This window comes from Phodopus roborovskii, unplaced genomic scaffold, assembly GCF_943737965.1.
Source record: "Phodopus roborovskii unplaced genomic scaffold, PHOROB, whole genome shotgun sequence".
Taxonomy (NCBI): domain Eukaryota; kingdom Metazoa; phylum Chordata; class Mammalia; order Rodentia; family Cricetidae; genus Phodopus; species Phodopus roborovskii.
In genome coordinates this window covers 53247-71613 of record NW_026126605.1, presented here as the reverse complement: position 1 = coordinate 71613, position 18367 = coordinate 53247, and the positions used below count along the sequence as shown (strand labels likewise).

At 40.6% G+C, this 18367-nt stretch overlaps 1 pseudogene; it reads left to right on the top strand.

The window, feature by feature from the left end:
- The first annotated feature begins 1600 nt into the window (after window positions 1–1600).
- LOC127237559 (protein arginine N-methyltransferase 9-like) lies at window positions 1601–18082 on the top strand (annotated as a pseudogene).
- The last annotated feature ends 285 nt before the right edge of the window (window positions 18083–18367 follow it).

Genomic DNA, 18367 nt, shown 5'->3' with positions numbered 1-18367 from the left:
AATAGCTGGTCATATCATTGTCACAATCAGGCAGCAGAGAGTGACGAATGCACACTGTGGCTCAGTTTCCTTTCTCCACCTATACAACCCATGGTCTCAGCCAGCCAACAGTTACCTTCAGTTGGTAAGTCTTCCCACCTCAATTAAAGCAGTCTAGATAATCACCCACAAATATGACCAGTAGCCAGTCTCCCAGGTGATTCTAGATTCAGTTAAGTTAAAAATTAACACTAACCAGCATACCATGCAAGTTTCTGGAAAGGACTGGGATGGGATATATCTCCCTACTCAGCTGCAGCCTATCACCTCTGACTTTTATACTATGCAATAACATCATACATATTTGGTTAAATGTCTACAGTTATTACAGGTGTAATAGCTTTTTTAAAAGTTTAGATGATTTCTAAATGTTTCTAGGTAATGGTAAAATTGACTATGTATGGGTCTTTCTGAACGTCTTAAGGAAGGGTTACTAGATGAACTAAAAGGGGAAAAGCGTGAACTGGCACAAAACCCTTCCCCGAAATGTATTGATCTTTATGTCCTACTCCCATTAGGAGCAGAGGCTTCCTGTGTTTCCATCTTCTCAGAGAAGTACTGTATACTTAAGTCCTACATTGTTTAATACAGAAAGCAGGAAATGAGGATATGAATGCCTATGACAGCACACAAGCAAAACAAAAAGGCAGGAGAAACACTTTCCATCAAGTGTGAAACTACAACACTAAACTTCTTATTTTGTACATTCTAGGATAATTGAGAATAGTTCCTGTCTTGAAGAACTTTCTTAAGATGTACATAGGTAGCTGCTTACAAGATTGGGCCAGAGAATAACCCAAGAGAAAGCAAAAAAGGTACACAAAAGTTGACTTTAGGAGCACTGGAGAATTTTAGTTTGATGCCCATAATGCTCTTACGTCCATTCCTTGTTAGCCACTTTACACACTAGGTATCTCTTGGAACTGGGGACAAAAATAGCTAATGCTATAATTCTTATACAACATTCAAAACTTTAGGATTTATATCTTAGCGGCCACATGTGACCTGTCTTCTGAATTAATGTAACAGGTCATCAGGAAATTCTGATTCGGCCATACCCATCGGACTTGTGCAACCTTAAAGTAATTCTCAGAGATTGCCTTTTCCTTCTCTAACAAGTGTTATCCCAAGTCCTGCATCATGGGTTTTGTGAGACTATTTAACGCTAAAAGAGGACATACACCATGACCAAATTTAAGGAGCTTTGATTTCATTTTGCCATAGTGAGACTGGCGCGCTGAACTCCAGAGAGCCTGAGCGTTGCACACGGCTGACCCACGCAGGGTCTGGCACTCGCAGCGGGGAGCCGGAGATGAACACTGGGGGTGCGGCGGAGGTGGGCTTTCTCCGAGAGAGCGCGCCGGTCTGGTGTCCTCACTGAGCATTGCTTCTAGTTGCGCGCGCAGTTCTGCCCCGCGGCTGAGAAGGCGGGGCTTTGCTCTGTGTAGGGGCGGAGCGCACTTCCTTTCAGCGCCTTCTGTTGCTGCTTTGGCTCCCAGGGAAGAGAGGCTCTTTTCCCTGAGGAGGGCGTCTTTCCCGAGGTCTTCGAGCCAAGACAGCCATGTCGAATTCGAGGTCCAGATCCCCCCGGGGCACCGCGGGTGGCGCAGAGGCGGCCAGTAGGGATGGGCTGGTGGCGCGGTCCTTGCAGAGCGCTGAGCACTGTCTGAGCGCCCAGGACTTTGGCACTGCTTATGCCCATTACCTCCTAGTGCTCAGCCTGGCACCGGAGCTCAAAGAAGATGTGAAGGTGAGGCCTTCCTTTTCTTATGTGCAACAGTTACCACGTTGAACTCATGTATTTTCAGTTTAAAAGCTGCGGACGATCTTGCTTTGTTTAGGCCAGAATTTGTCAACCTGACACTGTTGACATTTTGCATGAGACAGCCCTATGTCTTCCTTCATAGTTAGCAGCTTGGTCTGCCCACTAGATTTCAGTAGTATTAGGCTTATGTAATTCACAGAAATCTCAGGACCTGTTGGTTTAACTCAGTATGATGGCATTCTGGGTCATTGGCTCCTCTGAATAGACAGAGGTAGAATGAACACAATTCCTCTTTGCTCAGTTCTAGCTGCTGCTTCTATGAATGGAAAAGATAAATAGTGGGTGTGGAAAGTACACATGAAATTTGCTGTGAGTGTAGGTCCTTGATAGAGTGCTTGTGTTGGTAAAATGGTTATCCAGGGGAAGACATAAGGTCCAACAACAAACTAAGGTCTCTGGAGAATCAATGCGTTCATTGGGCTTACTTACAGAGCAGAACATAGATGAGGGACTAGTGACTGGAGTGTGGGAGCTCCCCCCACAAAAGGCTGCACTGGAAAGCCTTTACTCAGCAGGAATGGTAGCTTTCTCAAAACTGCATGGCTGGACTCTCTCCCTGCCATCTTCTACTGTCTTCCCTGGCTTAAACGCTACACCAGGGGTTCTCAACCTGTGGGTTGTGGCCCTTTTGGGGGTTGAATGACCATTTCACAGGGGTTACATATCAGATAGCTACATACCAGATATTTATATTATGATTCATAAAAATAGCAAAATCACAAAAGTTAAAAAGTAGCAACAAAAGTAATTGTGCGGTTGTGGGTAACCCCAATGTGAGGAACTGTATTAATGGGTTGCAACATTAGGAAGGTTGAGAACCACAGCTCTAGACTCTACTTGAGTTCATGAAGTTAGGGCAATGTTGCATGTAACAGGTGGTATGAATTGCAGGTTACTCAGATGAGGGTCTCATGGCCCAGCCTCCCTTTCTGGGACAGATTTAAACAGTCACAAAGTCTGTCTGGTATTATCTTTGCAAGTGGGCACAGCTAAACTGTCCTTCAAGATGGCAGTTGTTTGGCTTGGAGGATAGTTCTGTCCAACAGCTTGCCCTGAGTGTGATGCTCTGAGTTCCATTCCCAGTACAGAAAAAGTATGTAAGTTTGAGTATATGGCTGGAAACATAGCTCCATCAGTAGAATTGTGTCTAACATGTATTAGGTCTAAGCCTAGTGTAGCAGCCCATAGCTGTAATCCCAGAACTTGGGAGGTACAGGCAGGAGAACCATAATGTGCCAGGTTCCAGGTTATGCTTAGCTACATAATGAGATAGGGTTTGAGATACAACCCTATCCTTTTTTTTTGTTTGTTTGTTTTTTGTTTTTTTTTTAAAAGCAAACAGGCTGGTAATTACTAGCATTCATTCAATAGTACTTAGTAACTGGCTTCCTATCTCTCCCCCACCCCCACATGAGGCAGGGTTTCTCTGTGTAGCCCTGGCTGTCCTGGAACTCACTCTGTAGACCAGGCTGGCTTTGAACTCACAGAAATCCACCTGCCTCTGCCTCCTGAATGCTGAGATTGAAGGTGTGTGCCACCAACACCTGACTTAGCTGTTTTATTTATTTATTTTTGTTGTTACCAGGGACCAAACCACACAGCCTTAAGCATTGTAGGAAAGAGTGCTCAACCACTGAATAATCTATTAACCTACAGGACAACTCTTGATCCAGTCATACACTATTTAGATATCTAGAATATTTGTCATATAATAGGATCTCCTTCATTATCCTTGTCTTTCTAGTAAACTGTTGTAATTTGGCTTCTGATATTAACTCTTATGTGTAAAGTTTGTTGTCTTGAAAGCTGGGATGTCTGAGCCTGCCTTCTTTCCATAGTGCAGTGTCATGGAAATCAGCTGCAGGAAGTTGAGACTGGTGTGGTGCTCAGTTGTCAATCCGAAGGCAATTGCTGCACTCCACCCATGCCAAAGGGTCAGGTTAGGCTATAGCAATAGAGATCATCAGGAAGCGTCAGATTTAAAGATAATGGAGTTAGGATGGTTTATGACGAAACTTTCACAATACATGTCTCCTCAGTCCAGAGAGGGATCCCATGACAGACCAATACTGCATACCATCGAAGTCCAACTTAGTGAACCATTGAGTTTTATTGGGGTTACTTATAAGGACAGAAGTAACTTAAAGACAGCTGTGTCATCAAAACCCACCTCACCATGGTTAATAGCTCACAGAGCTGGAATCTGGAACAGTCTGCAAGGCCTGTGGCAACCCAACAGATTGGAGAGTGTCTTTTCAAGTGACTCTGTTCACTTCCAGGCAGCCTGGCTGGTATCTGTTTGTTCCAGGCAGCTTGTCTGATCTCAAGGGTCTTGTTTGAAGCTTGGCATGTCTGAGTGACTCTCATGAATAAACAATAGGCATTATTGTTTATTCTCAGAAGGGAGGGACATAGTGGATCTGGTTAGTTTCAGGGATTTCCTGAAGCTATCTTGAGCAGTTTACCTTCTGTTTTAAAGAGCTTTCTCGCAGGATGGAATGTTTTCATCTTGGAGGAAATTTATAGCAAATAGTGAGTTTGTGGTTTGAGATAGAATGGTACCTTTATATCGTGTGAAGGGAATGTGGCGGGGCAGTTGAGAACATTTTGAACTTTTTAAAGATTGTTCAATTTCTGCCTACAAGATTCTGTGAGGATAGGAGCAAAATTCATGTTCATCTTTGAGTTTTAGTTCTGGTTTCTTGCACATTGATTGATGAGATGACTAGAGACTCGGTGCCTGACTGGTAGAGATAACCAGAAAGCAAGGTCTTAAGTAGGTACATACATGCAGGCAGTGGTGGTGCATGCCTTTGATCCCAGGACCTGGGAGACAGAGGCTGGTGAATTTCTGAGTTCAAGGCCAGCCTGGTCTACAGAGTGAGTTCCAGGACAGACTCCAAAGTTACACATAGATTCCCTGTCTCAAAACAAAGAAACAAACAAACATACCAAAAAAAAAAAAAAAACAAAAACAAAAAAAAAAAAAAACGAAAAACGAACAAAGTAGATATGTATATGTTGCATCACTAACACACATAGGTGATCCTGCACTAGGGAATGAATGAGAGGGCCGAGAACACTCCTGAATCACAGCTACCTGCAAAAAGCAGAGGCTAAGAAAAGATGTTTACAGAAAGATCATACTGCCTTACTCTACACACATACACACACTTTTTTTTTTTTTTTTTTTTTTTTTTTTGCATGTGCTTATTTGGTATCTTAGTCACAGTTCTATTGCTGTGAAGACATCATGACCAAGGCAATTTTTATACGAGAAAGCATTTAGTTGGGGGATGGCTTACAGTTTCAGAGGTTTAGTCCATTATCATCATGGTGGGGAAGCACTGGAGCAGTAGCTGAGAGCCTCATCTTGATCTGCAGGAAGGGGGTGTAGGATAGACAGAGACAAACACTGAATTTTGCTTGGGCTTTTGAAACCTCAAAGCCCACCCACAGAGATATACTTCCTCCAACAACAACAAGGCCATACTTCCTAATCCTTCTCAAACAAGTGCTACTGCTTGATGACTAAGCATTCAAATATTTGAGTTTATGGGGGGGACATTATTATTCAAACTACCACATTTGGCAAACAATAATTAAAAGTTATCAGTTTCAGGTCATCTTTCATTCTAGTTTTTGTTGTTTTGTTTTTGATTTTATTTTTTTAGACAGGGTCTCTCTGTGGCTTTGGCTTTGGAGGCTTTCCTGGAACTTGCTCAGTAGACCAGGCTGGTCTTAAACTCACAAGATTCACCTGCCTATGCCTCCTGAGTGCTAGGATTAAAGGTGTATGTCATCAATGCCCAGCCCACTCCAGTTATAGTTTCATTTGTTGGAATCTTCAGCTAGAGTTGTGTATTCTTCACTCTAGTTTACTAATTTATATTTTTTTCATGTTTGTAAAGGAAATTTTTCAGTATACACTTTTCAAGTGGGCTGAAGAGCTTGATGCACTGAGTCGAATACAAAACTTACTTGGCTGCTATGAGCAGGTCTTGGAACTATTTCCTGATGATGAAGTGATCTGCAATAGTATGGGAGAGCATCTCTTCAGGTTTGTAATGACGTCACTATTACTTAAAGATTATGAAGAGAATCAGTCCAAAGCAAGTATAAAATATGCATTCAGGTCCTTTCTGAAGTCACAGTATATAATTTCCGCCTCAGCAGTAAGTCATGTGTTTGTAGTCTGGGGAGTTCTAGTACACAGGATTTTTATTGGTGGTTATATACTTAGCTACCAGCTCCCTGTGTTGCATCCACAAACTCTAGACTCCCAGACTAAAAGCCATATGCAGCATAAGTCACATTGCTTATATAATCATTGAGAAACATTAAATCACTTACCAGTTAAAACATCAAAACCCCACGTAATAGTCAGAGGTCAGCCTTGTAAGTAGACTTCTCAAAGGAAACCAGTCAGGTCTGCCATGTGAACTCTATGCACACCAGTATAAGCCATACATATTCCTGAGAAATTACAGAATTACAATAAAAGCATTGCTTTTGAATTTGAAGTAATGGAGGAAGAGCATGGTTCTGTCAGACTGGCAAGCTGCAATTTTTAATTTAAGAATTTAATAAATGAAATGTCATTTTTCGCATTCCTTCTGGTACTCTTATGAATTTCCACACTGTTGATCAGCAGTCAGGAGGAAGTGAACTGTGACATTGGGCGTGGCCTAAGCATATAAGAGACCTTAAGCCCGCCTCCACAGTGATTCCTTTCCTCCTAACAAAGACACACCTAATAGTGCCACTCCCTGTGAGCCTATAAGGGCCAGTTACATTTAAACTTGCACAATAATCAAGTTTTGTCTCCTACTTCCAAGGGCTCCTTTCTTGACTCAGGGCTATGTAGGGTCAGTGCTCTGGAGAAGGGAGTGTATACAATCTCTGCAGTTCTGACAAAGTAAACTTTGTTAAGTGAGCAATAGTCTTTCTTGTTTTACATTTTGCTCCAGCATGGCAAGGCGTGTTCACATTAATACCATGTGTTTTCTACTGTGATGTGTGCTGTCAGTCGCAGAGCACACCTTTGTTACATTCAGGGTAACAGTAACATGTATTGACCTTAAATATTTCTATTTAAACTAAAACATGAGTGCCTACAATTTAACATAGCATGGCCCCTTTGTTAGTTGGTCCCATTTGCTTTAGTCATGCCTAGAATAAATAGCCAGGATTAAGTTTCTTTAGAATGGATGGTGACTAAAGGTGCTTGTAAAGGAACAAGTGAGAATTCTGTTTATTCTACTCTGTTGAATGTGTGGTCCAGAAATTACTGATTCATGACAGCCATGTATAGAATTTGATATTAGTAGAAATCCATGTCTCTGGTCAAGGAACTCATGGGTAAACTAAGTATGTATAGACCAGTTTGGATGCTGCTGAAGTCTGATGGTATGTGAGACACATACTAGTTGGGGGCGGTGCCGTCAGCCAATGATTAACTATTTTCAATAGTGACAGGGAGTTCTTCACAGTTTGAGAAGCAACATTGAGATGACTTGACAGTATTTCCCCTTAGTTCTTTATTTTTTTATCTGCTCATATTCAACTCAGTATAAGTTATGACACCCCCCACTCCCACCCCCAGGACCTCTGAGATGCATAGGTAGGGATTTGGAAAAGAAGTTAGGAGAGCACCATACTCTAGAAAGAGAAAGTTTGCCAAGGAGATAGATTGCTCTGAGATCTGGGGTAGTAATGAAGGGTTCTCAGGCTGGGTTAGTGCCTGAACAGAGGCACTGTAATTGATCACATAGAGTTGAATGTATTGTCATTTCCCCCTCTAGAATGGGCTTTCGAGATGAGGCAGCTGGGTATTTTCATAAAGCAGTGAAGCTAAACTCTGACTTCAGTGATGCGAAGGAGAACTTTTACCTTGTTGCAAACTGTCTGGTGGAATGCTGGCACTTCATCATGCTTAATGACACCAAAAGGAGTAGGATTTATAATGCAGCAATCCAGAAGGCAGTGTGCTCAGGGTCCAAGAGTGTTTTGGATATTGGCACAGGAACTGGAATACTGAGGTTTGTAATTATTGAATAAACAGTTTTGTAGATACCAAAATTGTAACATTGGCATATCAAAACAGCAGTTTTTCCTACTATTGTTAGAGTTATTCATGAACTATTCTCTCTCTCTCTCTCTCTCTCTCTCTCTCTCTCTCTCTCTCTCTCTCTCTCTGAAACAGAGTTTCTCTGTATAACATACCTGGCCATCCTGGAACTCACGTTTTAGATCAGGCTGACCTCAAACTCACAGAGATCTGCCTGTCTCTGCCTCTTGAAGGCTGGGATTAAAGACATGTAATACCACCACCTTGTTTGATGCAGTTATTAGTATTGTAGTTTTTACTATGATTTTACTTATCAAAAAAAGTTAAAGAAAACTAAGCAAACCGTGGGTTACTGAAATTCTGTATAATGAATTTTAGAGTATTTTTTATATTAATATTCTAGTGGAATCTAGAAAGCTTATTAAGCAATCTTCTTGCTATTTGTGTCATAATCGTGGATGCTGAGCCAGACATAATGTCACACTCCTTAAATCCCAGCACTCAGGAGGCAGAGGCAGGTGGATCTCTGTGACTTTGAGATCAGCCTGATCTACATAGTGAGTTGCAGGTCAGACAATGCTATGTAGAAAGACCCTGTCTCAAAAACAAACCAAACAAAAAATGTGTGGACATTATTTATATTAAACAAGCATACAACTATACTAGTTTATTTTTTCTTTATTATTATTATTGTTTTTTTGTTGTTGTTGATTTGTATTTTTTGTTTTGTTTTTTCTTTTTTGAGACATATTTTCTCTCTATAACCCTGGCTGTCCTTGAACTCACTCTGTAGACCAGGCTGGCCTTGCACTCGCACAAATCTTCCTGCCTCTGCCTTCTGAGTGCTGAAATTAAAGCTATGCACCACTGTACCAAGCTTCATTTAATATTTTTTTAATCTTAATTTTTTAAATCTTTTTTGAGATAGTGTATGTATCTTTGGCTGGCCAGGAACTTGCTGTGTGTGTGTGTGTGTGTGTGTGTGTGTGTGTGTGTGTGTGTATGTATGTATGTATGTGTGTGTGTGCACATATACAAGACAAGGTTTCTCTTTGTAGCTTTGGCTGTTTTGGAACTTGTTCTGTAGACCAGGCTGGCTTTGAACTCACCTGCCTCTGTCTTCTGGGATTAAAGATGTGCTCCATCTAGGGCTAGAGAGATGGCTCAGCTGTTAAGAGTACTGGCTGTTCTTGCAGAGGTCCTGAGTTCAATTCTCAGCAACCACATGGTGATTCACAACCACCTATAATGAGATCTGATGCCTATTGGAATATGTGCAGGCAGAACACTGTATACATAATAACAAACAAATCATTAAAAAAAAAAGTGGGGGCTCTATTGCCATCTGGCTTAATTAGATTATTGTGTGTGTGTGTGTGTGTGTGTGTGTGTGTTTGTGTGTGTGTGTGTGGTATTCTGTTTGTACACATGCCTATGCTCCACAGTATATATGTGGAAGCCAGAAGTTAGCTCTGAGGAGTCAGTTTTCTCCTTCCACTGTGGGTTTCAGGGATTGAATTTGTGTTGTCAGACTTGAATGGCAGATGCTTTTACCCATTGAGCTGTCTTGCTAGCTCTCATCTTTAAAATGCAGAAGAAGTAATACTTATATTGAAGAATGGAAAGATCCCATGTTTGAAGAATCATAATGTTACTAAAATTGGAAAGAGATACAGTGGATTTTTCTTCTTTTGCAGCATGTTTGCTAAAAAAGGTGGTGCACACTCAGTATACGCCTGTGAATTATCCAAGACCATGTATGAACTTGCCTGTGATGTAGTGGCTGCAAACAAGATGGAAACTGGGATTTAGCTCCTACATATGAAGTCACTTGATACAGAAATTCTGAAACACATTCCTGAAAGGTGTGTTTATAACTCACCCAAAACGTGAAGATACATTTTCAGCTTCTTGTATTAACAAAAGTATTCATGTCCTTATTTTGTGATGGTACCGTTGTCAGCCAATTTAATAAGGTACAGGATTTTATAATAGCATGCTTTTTAAAAAATACCTAAAGAACTCAAGAAAAGCTGAGAGTGAGGAATTTAACAAAAACCTTTCTTTAACACATCACAGAAACACTCATGCTTTCCTGTCCATAAAAGTAGATAGACTTCCTGTAAGTCATCAGTGCTAAATAACTGTTTAAAGTGTGAAATATTCATGTCAGCAGACATCACGTTTGCATTACTATCCTTGATTAAAATGAAAGTGCCAATTGACAGAGTATTCTGCTTTGTGTCCTTCAAATGTTGTAAGTACAGTTTTAGAGGCCTTATGTTTTCATCTGCATCTCACTGTGTCAGGAGATCAGTGGAACATTAGAACTAGAAGGGATTTACAATCATCTGGCCCATCCTTTTAAAGAATCACCCCTCCTACGTCTTTCTGTAATACTTGTTTTGTAATTGTGCTTGTGCTATCTATCTTTAGCTTAGTTAAATGTAGTCTCCATGTAGAGAATTTTTTGGTGCTCTATTTGTTATTTGAACTCTGGTTTTTAAGTCTTCTTCCAGGTTTGTTGTTGTTGTTGTTTGTTTGTTTGTTTGTTTCAAGACAGGGTTTCTCTTTATATCCTTAGTTGTCCTGGAACTCACTCTGTAGATCAGGCTGGCCTCGAACTCACAGAGCTCTGCCTGCCCTTCACCCCCACCCCAGTTGCTGGGATTAAAGGCATGCATCACTACTGCCCAGCTTTTTCTTCCATTTTTAATAATGTGTGCATGGTACTTACACTTTTCAGTGGTCTTTGTTAGTGAAGAAGTTTATTAGATTGTTAATGTAGGTGCATACTCATTTTCTAAAAAACCCAACCAAACAAACTGTCTTAAGTAGGGTTTCTCCTGGCTGCAATTGTCTGCCTGGGTTTTGTGTCCTCTTGTGACCTTTCCTCTGTGTGTGACTTGCTGCTAGTGTTTGCTTTTTCAGTAGGATACTAGTCCTGTTGAATTAGGACCTCATGTTGGTGACTTCATCTAACCTTAATTGCCTCCGAAGGGCTCTGTCTCCAAATGTAGGATTAGTTAGGTCTTCCACATAAGATCTGGAATGGCATGAAGCTAAGGTTACTTTGATTTGCATTTTGTTCACAGACTGCTTTTGAGTCAGGCAAAATAGATATTTCAGTTCAGATTCTTACTTGTTCATTTTTCTCCTAAGCAAATTTCTAGACTAAGTTGTAGGATTAGATAATTTGAGGTACTTTTTATATTCTAAGTGCATACAGTTGTGAGTATTGAGAGTTTTTTGTCTGTAGGTCTAATTGGGTCTAGGTATTGTGGAAGATACCCAGGTCAGTCCTATCCTTAAGATACCTACAGATGTAGAGAGGAATGTAAGGAATGGTCAGGAAGTTTTTCTATATCTTTAGACTCTAGAAGTGAATTGTGCCAAGTGAAAGCTAAAGTAACTCAGAGAAGGGAAAGACTCTTTCTGAGTGTCTTTGAGTTTTCTAGAGTGAGTGAATGAATAAAAGTGTGTAACTCTATAAAGACTAGAGAGGAGTTAGAGGCGCAGTCAGATATGTGTATTATAGAAGGCAGAGATACAGTTTTTGGAAGGGAAGGTTCTTGTCCACATTAAATGTTATTTGCATATCAAAAATTATAACTGGACTGGCAAGGTGGCTCACTGGGTAAAGACATTTGTTGCCAAGCCTGATGACCTGTATTCAATCCCTCAAACCCACAAGGTAGAAGGAAGGACAGAACAGTCTCAGACATCCCCATGTGCACCATGGCATGCCCATACCCAGAGAAATAGTTTGTACACACATTCATATACAAAGCAAACATATTAAAAAATAGACAGTTGAGAAAGAACATTCATTCTTGGTGGGGTGATACATGCCTTTAATCCCAGCACTTGAGAGGCAGAGGCAGGAAGATCTCTGAGTTCGAGGCCAGCCTGGTCTACAGAGTGAGCTCCCGGACAGCCCGGGCTACACAGAGAAACCCTGTCTTAAAAAACAAAACAAAAATTCATTTTGAGAAGGGTCATTAATGTAGATAATCTATGGATGTATTCCTTCCCTCATTTGTTTTTGCTTTTTTAATGCAGGGTTTCATGTAAGCCAGGCTAGCTTCACACTCATCATGTAGTCAAAGATTACCTTTAAGTTCTGCCTGATCCTCTTGTTTCCACATCCCAAGTTCTGGGACTACAGATACTAAGCTACCGTTCCATGCTAGTAGAAAAACGTTTGTATGGAGTGTTAAGAGGTAGAAGCTGAATATTTGATGTTAAGGAAGGGACCAGTAAAGATGTCTTAAGGACTCAGGCAGTGAATCAAAGTCTAAGAAGGCAAACCCTTCTGTTCCCAGAGCAAGGAAGAGAAGCTAGTGAAGAAGAAAGAAGCCAAGGGACACCCCCAGGGTTCAGGGGAATATGCTAAAATGAAGTGCATTAGAAAAATAGCTTGTGGGGCTGGAGAGATGGCTCAGAGGTTAAGAGCAGTGACTGTTCTTCTAGAGGTCCTGAGTTCAACCACATGGTGTCTCACAGCCATCTGTAATGAGATCTGGTGCCCTCTTCTGGTGTGTAAGCATACATGTAGTCAGAACTCTGTATACATAATAAATAAATGAATCTTAAAAGAAAGAAAAATAGCACGTCATTTTACTTACATGTGTCTTTAAAACATCATTCTATAGAGTGTCCCTAGTTGTAACAGAAACTGTCGATGCAGGTGTGTTTGGAGAAGGAATTGTGGAGAGTTTGATTCATGCCTAGGAGCATTTACTTCTGCAACCTAAGGTAAGCATTGAAAAAACACTGAGATCTGATTAAGAGTTCAAGAAGCACATGGAGCCCTGGGAATGTTCACAAGACGGGAAGGAACTATGTCAGAGTGTGTCTATCCCTGGAAAGAAACACAAGAAAAAGCATGGACAGCTGTGCATCACAGTGTGTGCTATGTTTACAGATGAGTTATGGTGGGGAGGGAGTCGAAGAAGTGATCTTACTTGTGGGGGGCCCGACTAATGTTCTTGAGAATAGTTGTAGAAGAGGGAAGCACTTTGAATCTCACAGTGCTTGGAATTTTGGCAAATCGCTAGAAAACAGGAAAGTAATACTAGTTCTGTATTGTTTTAAGCTACTCAGTGAGTTCAAGCTACTAGGCAGAACCCTGGACTCCTCTATATCCACAAGCCACATGTATAGTAAAGTTCATTCATCATATACATTGTATATATTAAGGGACTTTAGTAAAAGTCTAATGTTTATAGAATATGTATTTAACACAGAACAGCAGTTTATTTTTCAAATAAATAATGATGACTTTGATCTTTTTCTGTCTTTTTCTCTCTTGGTGCTAGAGTTGAACTTGGTGCCTCATACATGGCGAGTACTCTCTACTCCTCAGCTGTATTTCAAGCCTACTTTTATTTTCTTTCCGGTTTTAATTTTTTTTTTTTTTTACTTTTATTTTATGTTTGAATGTTTTGCCAGTGTGTGCCTGTCGAGAGTGTGTGTGCATCTGTCACGTGTGCAGTGCTCATGGGGGTCAGAAGGCATTGCATCATATGGGGCTGGAGCTACAGATGGTTGTGAGCTGCGTGGTTGCTGGGAATTGAACTGGGGTCCTCTGCAAGAGCAGCTAGAGCTCTTAAACTCTGAGCCATCTCTCCAGTCCTTCCTTTTTTTTTTGTTTTGTTTTTTTTTGTTTGTTTGTTTGTTTTCAAGACAGAGTTTCTTTGTGTATCCCTGGCTGTCCTGAAACTCTTACCTGTAGACCTGGCTGGCCTCGAACTTGCAGAGATGTGCTTGCTTCTACCTCCCAAGTGCTGTGATTAAAGATATGTGCCACTACCACCAGCTTATTTTTTTTAATTAAATTATATCCTAAAGTGATACAGCTTTATACCTCTGTCTTCCTCTTTATACTTGTATTCTAAACATTAAGTTACATATATATTTATATATACACACAAAAAACAGTAAAAACCCTCCTTAAAGAAAAGATTCCTTGGTGTGTATGTATACACACACACACTTATTTTGCACATGTAATTGAATGACCTTTATTATATTTTCAGACCAAAGGAGAAAATGGGAATTGTGGACAGTATGGGAAAGTTATACCAGCAAGTGTTATATTTGGGATGGCAGTAGAGTGTGCATAGGTAAGTGTCTATAGGAATACTCTAAGCCTAGCAGTGGTGGTGCACACCTTTATTCCCAGCACTGGGTTGGTGTAGGGAGCAGAGGCAGGTGGATCTCTGAGTTTGAGGCCAGCCTGGTCTACAGAGCGAGTTCCAGGACATCCAGGGCTACACAAAGAAACCCTGTCTCAGAAAGCACCCTCCAGCTCTGCCCCACCCCCAAGAAAAACACTACTTCAAGACTTAGTCATGTTTGTAACGTTTTGTCTTACTAATTTTAAATGGAACTCTAGGATTAAAACTAGCTTTTTCTAAATGGAAATTTTTCATACAGCTTACTGTCATTTAACTCTGTGAGAAGTTTGTGTAGAAAAATATTAAGTGCAGATTGATTTTAATTGAAGTGCAAGTAAGGATTTCCAGTGTGAAGGTAAATTTTAGTATTGGTTTTCTTGGCAACTTCACTAATGCAATGATTGGGCAGAATGCTATTTTAAATCATTCAAAGATGTTACCTTCCTGAGTAAAGATAACATAAAAATACAAATATTGATGAATAAAAGAAACGAATAAAAATCACCCTGAAATGATCACCAGGAAATAGCTACTGCTCATCTTTGCTGTGAATTGTTCATCAATCTTTGTTTTATGTTACAGGGTGATATAGTAAAATGTGTAGAGGTTGGTAGGCACAGGAGACCAAACAGACAGGCCCCATTACCAAGTTGGTTGAATGAGAATGTACTGGTGGACCATCAGCGCTCTATCTATCTATCTATCTATCTATCTATCTATCTATCTATCTATCTATCTATCTATGCCTCTGTGTGTTAATTTAATTCATTAAAGAATACCAATAATACAGTTGTGTGAGACAGTATCCTCAGCCACCCTTGTTATTGACTACTCCTGTTGTGGGTTCATTTCATGGCTTTGATGATCACTGCTATTCTTATTTTATTTGGTTATCCTCTTTGGTGAAGTATCTAAGTGTTTTGTCCATTTCTGTTAGTCTTCTATCAACTTGCCAGAATTCAAAAGTACATTTGAATATGAGTCATTTGAAAGTTTCTAATTTTTATTTGTGCATGTGTTTGTGTGGATGCCTGCCTTGTGTGTGCAATGTTTGTGGAGCACATAAGAGTGTGGTGTGTCCCCTGGAGCTGGAGTTACAGGTGTATGTGCTGGGAGTTAAAGTTAACTCAGGACCTTTGCAAGAATAGCGAGTGTGCTTAACATTGAACCCTCTTTCCATCCTACAGAATTAATTGTCCATTTTAATATGGACTTTGTCACCTTTTTCTTCATGTGGTTGTGTATGTATATAATTTAAGAAATCTGTGCCTACGTGGTCTCATTTCATTTTTATATTTTGTCAACTATTAGATGCTGATTTTGATAATATAAAAATGATCTTTTACCTCTCTTTTTCCTAAACTCTTCCTAGGGTGGGTACTAAGGACGTTGCTGGTATCCGTTTGCCAGCAAATGTGAAATTTCAGAGCCCTGCCTATTCTTCTGTAGATACTGGAGAAGCAGTAGAACCTTATACAACTGAAAAGATGAGTCAGATCCCTGGAGGGTATTTGCCTCTGACAGAGTGCTTTGAAATTATGAAAGTGGATTTCAACAGTTTTCAGGTAAAAACAAGAAGTTAATTCTTCCCCTCCCCTCAGACAGGGTTTCTCTGTGTAGCCCTGACTGACCTGGAACTTACTTTGTAAACCAGGCTGGCCTGTAAATCTAGAGATCTCCTACCTCTGTGGTGTGCCACCTGGCCCTCAATTCTTTAAGGAAGTTAAAGAATTTTCTAAATTGTTTCAGGTAATATATGAGGTCTTAAATTTTCTTGTCTTTCTTTCTTCCTTCCTTCCTTCCTTCCTTCCTTCCTTCCTTTCTTTCTTTCTTTTCTTCTTCTCCTCCTCCTCCTCCTTCTTCATGCTTTCTCTGTGTAGATATGTCCTGGAACTCAAGCTGTAGACTAGGCTAGCCTTGAACTCTGAGATCCACCTCCCTCTCGAGTGAGTGCTTGGATTAAAGGTGTATGCTGCTATCACCAGTACTGCCTAGCTATGTCTTACGATTTGAATGTACACGAGATTCTACTTATGAAGGAATGATTAGCAGCAAATTAAAATTCTCTTTTGGAAATGTTCTTTTTAAGTGCTGGGAATAGCTCTCTAGTTTGAGAGTGCATGCTGTGCTGTGTGTTTTACATGAGGATCCACCTGACAGCAGAGGTGAGATAATGTGTGCTATTGAGATGAAACCGCTTGCACTAATACACTATGCCAAGTTATGATGTATGCAAATGCACAGGCGAAAGGTCTGGCCTAGATTTTTATTTTCTCTTTGTAATGCTGTCTTCTCAAATGAATGGTTTTCCTTAAAATGAACAATATATAAACTTAATAATCTAAATTTAAATAAATTAAAGTTGTTAGAGCACTGTTTCTCATCCTGTGGGTTGTGACCCTTTGGAGGGATGTTAAACAACCCTTTCACAGGGGTCACCTAAGACCATCAGAAAACTTAGATATTTACATTGTGATCCATACCAGTAGCAAAATTACTACTTGTTATGATGTAGCAAGGAAAATAGTTTTATGGTGGTGGTCACCACAACATAAAGAGCTGTATTAAAGGGTTGTAGCATAAGGAAGGTTGAGAACCATTGTGTTAGGGTAATGGCATCCCGTTCCATCCAGGGTTGAAGACTTTAGTGAGACACAGAATATTTAGGTCTTGGTTAAAGTGCCCACCGAACCCAAGAAGTGTCCAATAAAACCCCTTCCTAGTGTCTTGAAAGAATAATGTCCATGGCACATGTTTTAGGTGCTCCTTTTGTGGCATAGAGATTGTGGTAGACTGGGGGAAGGTTATTTTAACATGAAATTTTAAAAATGTAAGCCAGGTGCTAGTGGCGCATGCCTTTAGTCTCAGTACTCGGGGAGGCCAGCCTGGTCTACAGAGCTAGTTCCAGGACAGGCTCCAAAACAGAGAAACCCTGTCTCGAAAAACCAAAGAGAGAGAGAGGAGAGAGGAGAGAGGAGAGAGAGAGAAAGAGAGAGAGAGAGAGAGAGGGAGAGAGAGAGAGAGAGAGAGAGAGAGACAGAGAGAATTAAGGATGTAAGCTTCCTCTTTAACTTACCTTTTTTGGGGGATGATGTGCAGCTGTTTAAGTTTGGGTTTGCGATGTTAAGCATTCCTGACCACACATCATGTTCCAGAGAGTAGTGGAAATGTAGCTATTAAGTACCCCACAACTGTTCTTTTATTTATTTTAATAGTTTTTATTTGACATTTTTCTTACAGCACACACACCCTGTAAAGGTTTTAGTTTTAGAAACAGTGTCTGTGTTAAACTCTTTGAAGGGGCACAGGGCAGAAATGGAAAGACCCTGGTGTTACCTTCTGAGAGGTTACCTCTTCCCCGCATCATGTGTGTGAAGGTGTGTTGCAGCTTGCTCTTTCCCTGTGTGTGCATTTGCACATACACACACTTTTCTAGTGTAAGATGACCCCATCGCTTTGCTGTGTCACTGGCATTTTTTCCTTCACCAGTGGTGTGTGTGTGCGTGTGTGTGTTTGTGTGTGTGTGTGTGTGTGTGCGCGCGCACGCACGCGCTTTTGCTGTATGTTTAATAGATGTATGATATCCTGTGATTCCCTAGCTGGGCAGGGCAGGACTGTGAACCATGAGGATGGGCTGTGGATGTGATATTGAGAGAAATATATATTCAATTTATAAAGCTGTCTCATTCTTTTTTATTATTTAAAAAAACTTTTGGCTCCTTACTATTTTCCTAAACTCTGTTTTCTTACCCATTCTACATTTCTTTTCAGGAATTAAAGAGTCTTGCAGCTAAAGAGCCTTGTCCTCTTAGTGTTCCTGCTGTTAAAGAAGGCACGTTGGATGCTGTCATGGTCTGGTTTGTTCTGCAGCTGCATGATGAACACAGTCTGTCCACAAGTCCTGGGGAGGAAACCTGTTGGGACCAGGCTGTTTACCCAGTGCAGGCCCTTTCAGGTTCACATTAAGAAAAAATTAGGGACCGGAGAGACAGCTTAGTGGGTAAGAGTGCTGGCTGCTCTTCCAGAGGACCTGAGTTCAATTCCCAGCACCCACATGACAGATAAGAAACATCTACACCCGTAGTCCCATGGCATCCAAAAGCCTCTTCTGATGTGCAGACATATATGCAGACAAAACAGCCATATACATTTTAAAAACAAACAAAATTTGTTGCTTTAATATAAGTAATCGAGTCAGTGACCAAAAAGAAAAAAAAATTACTTTGGAGTTGAAGTTTTCAGGAAAAGGGT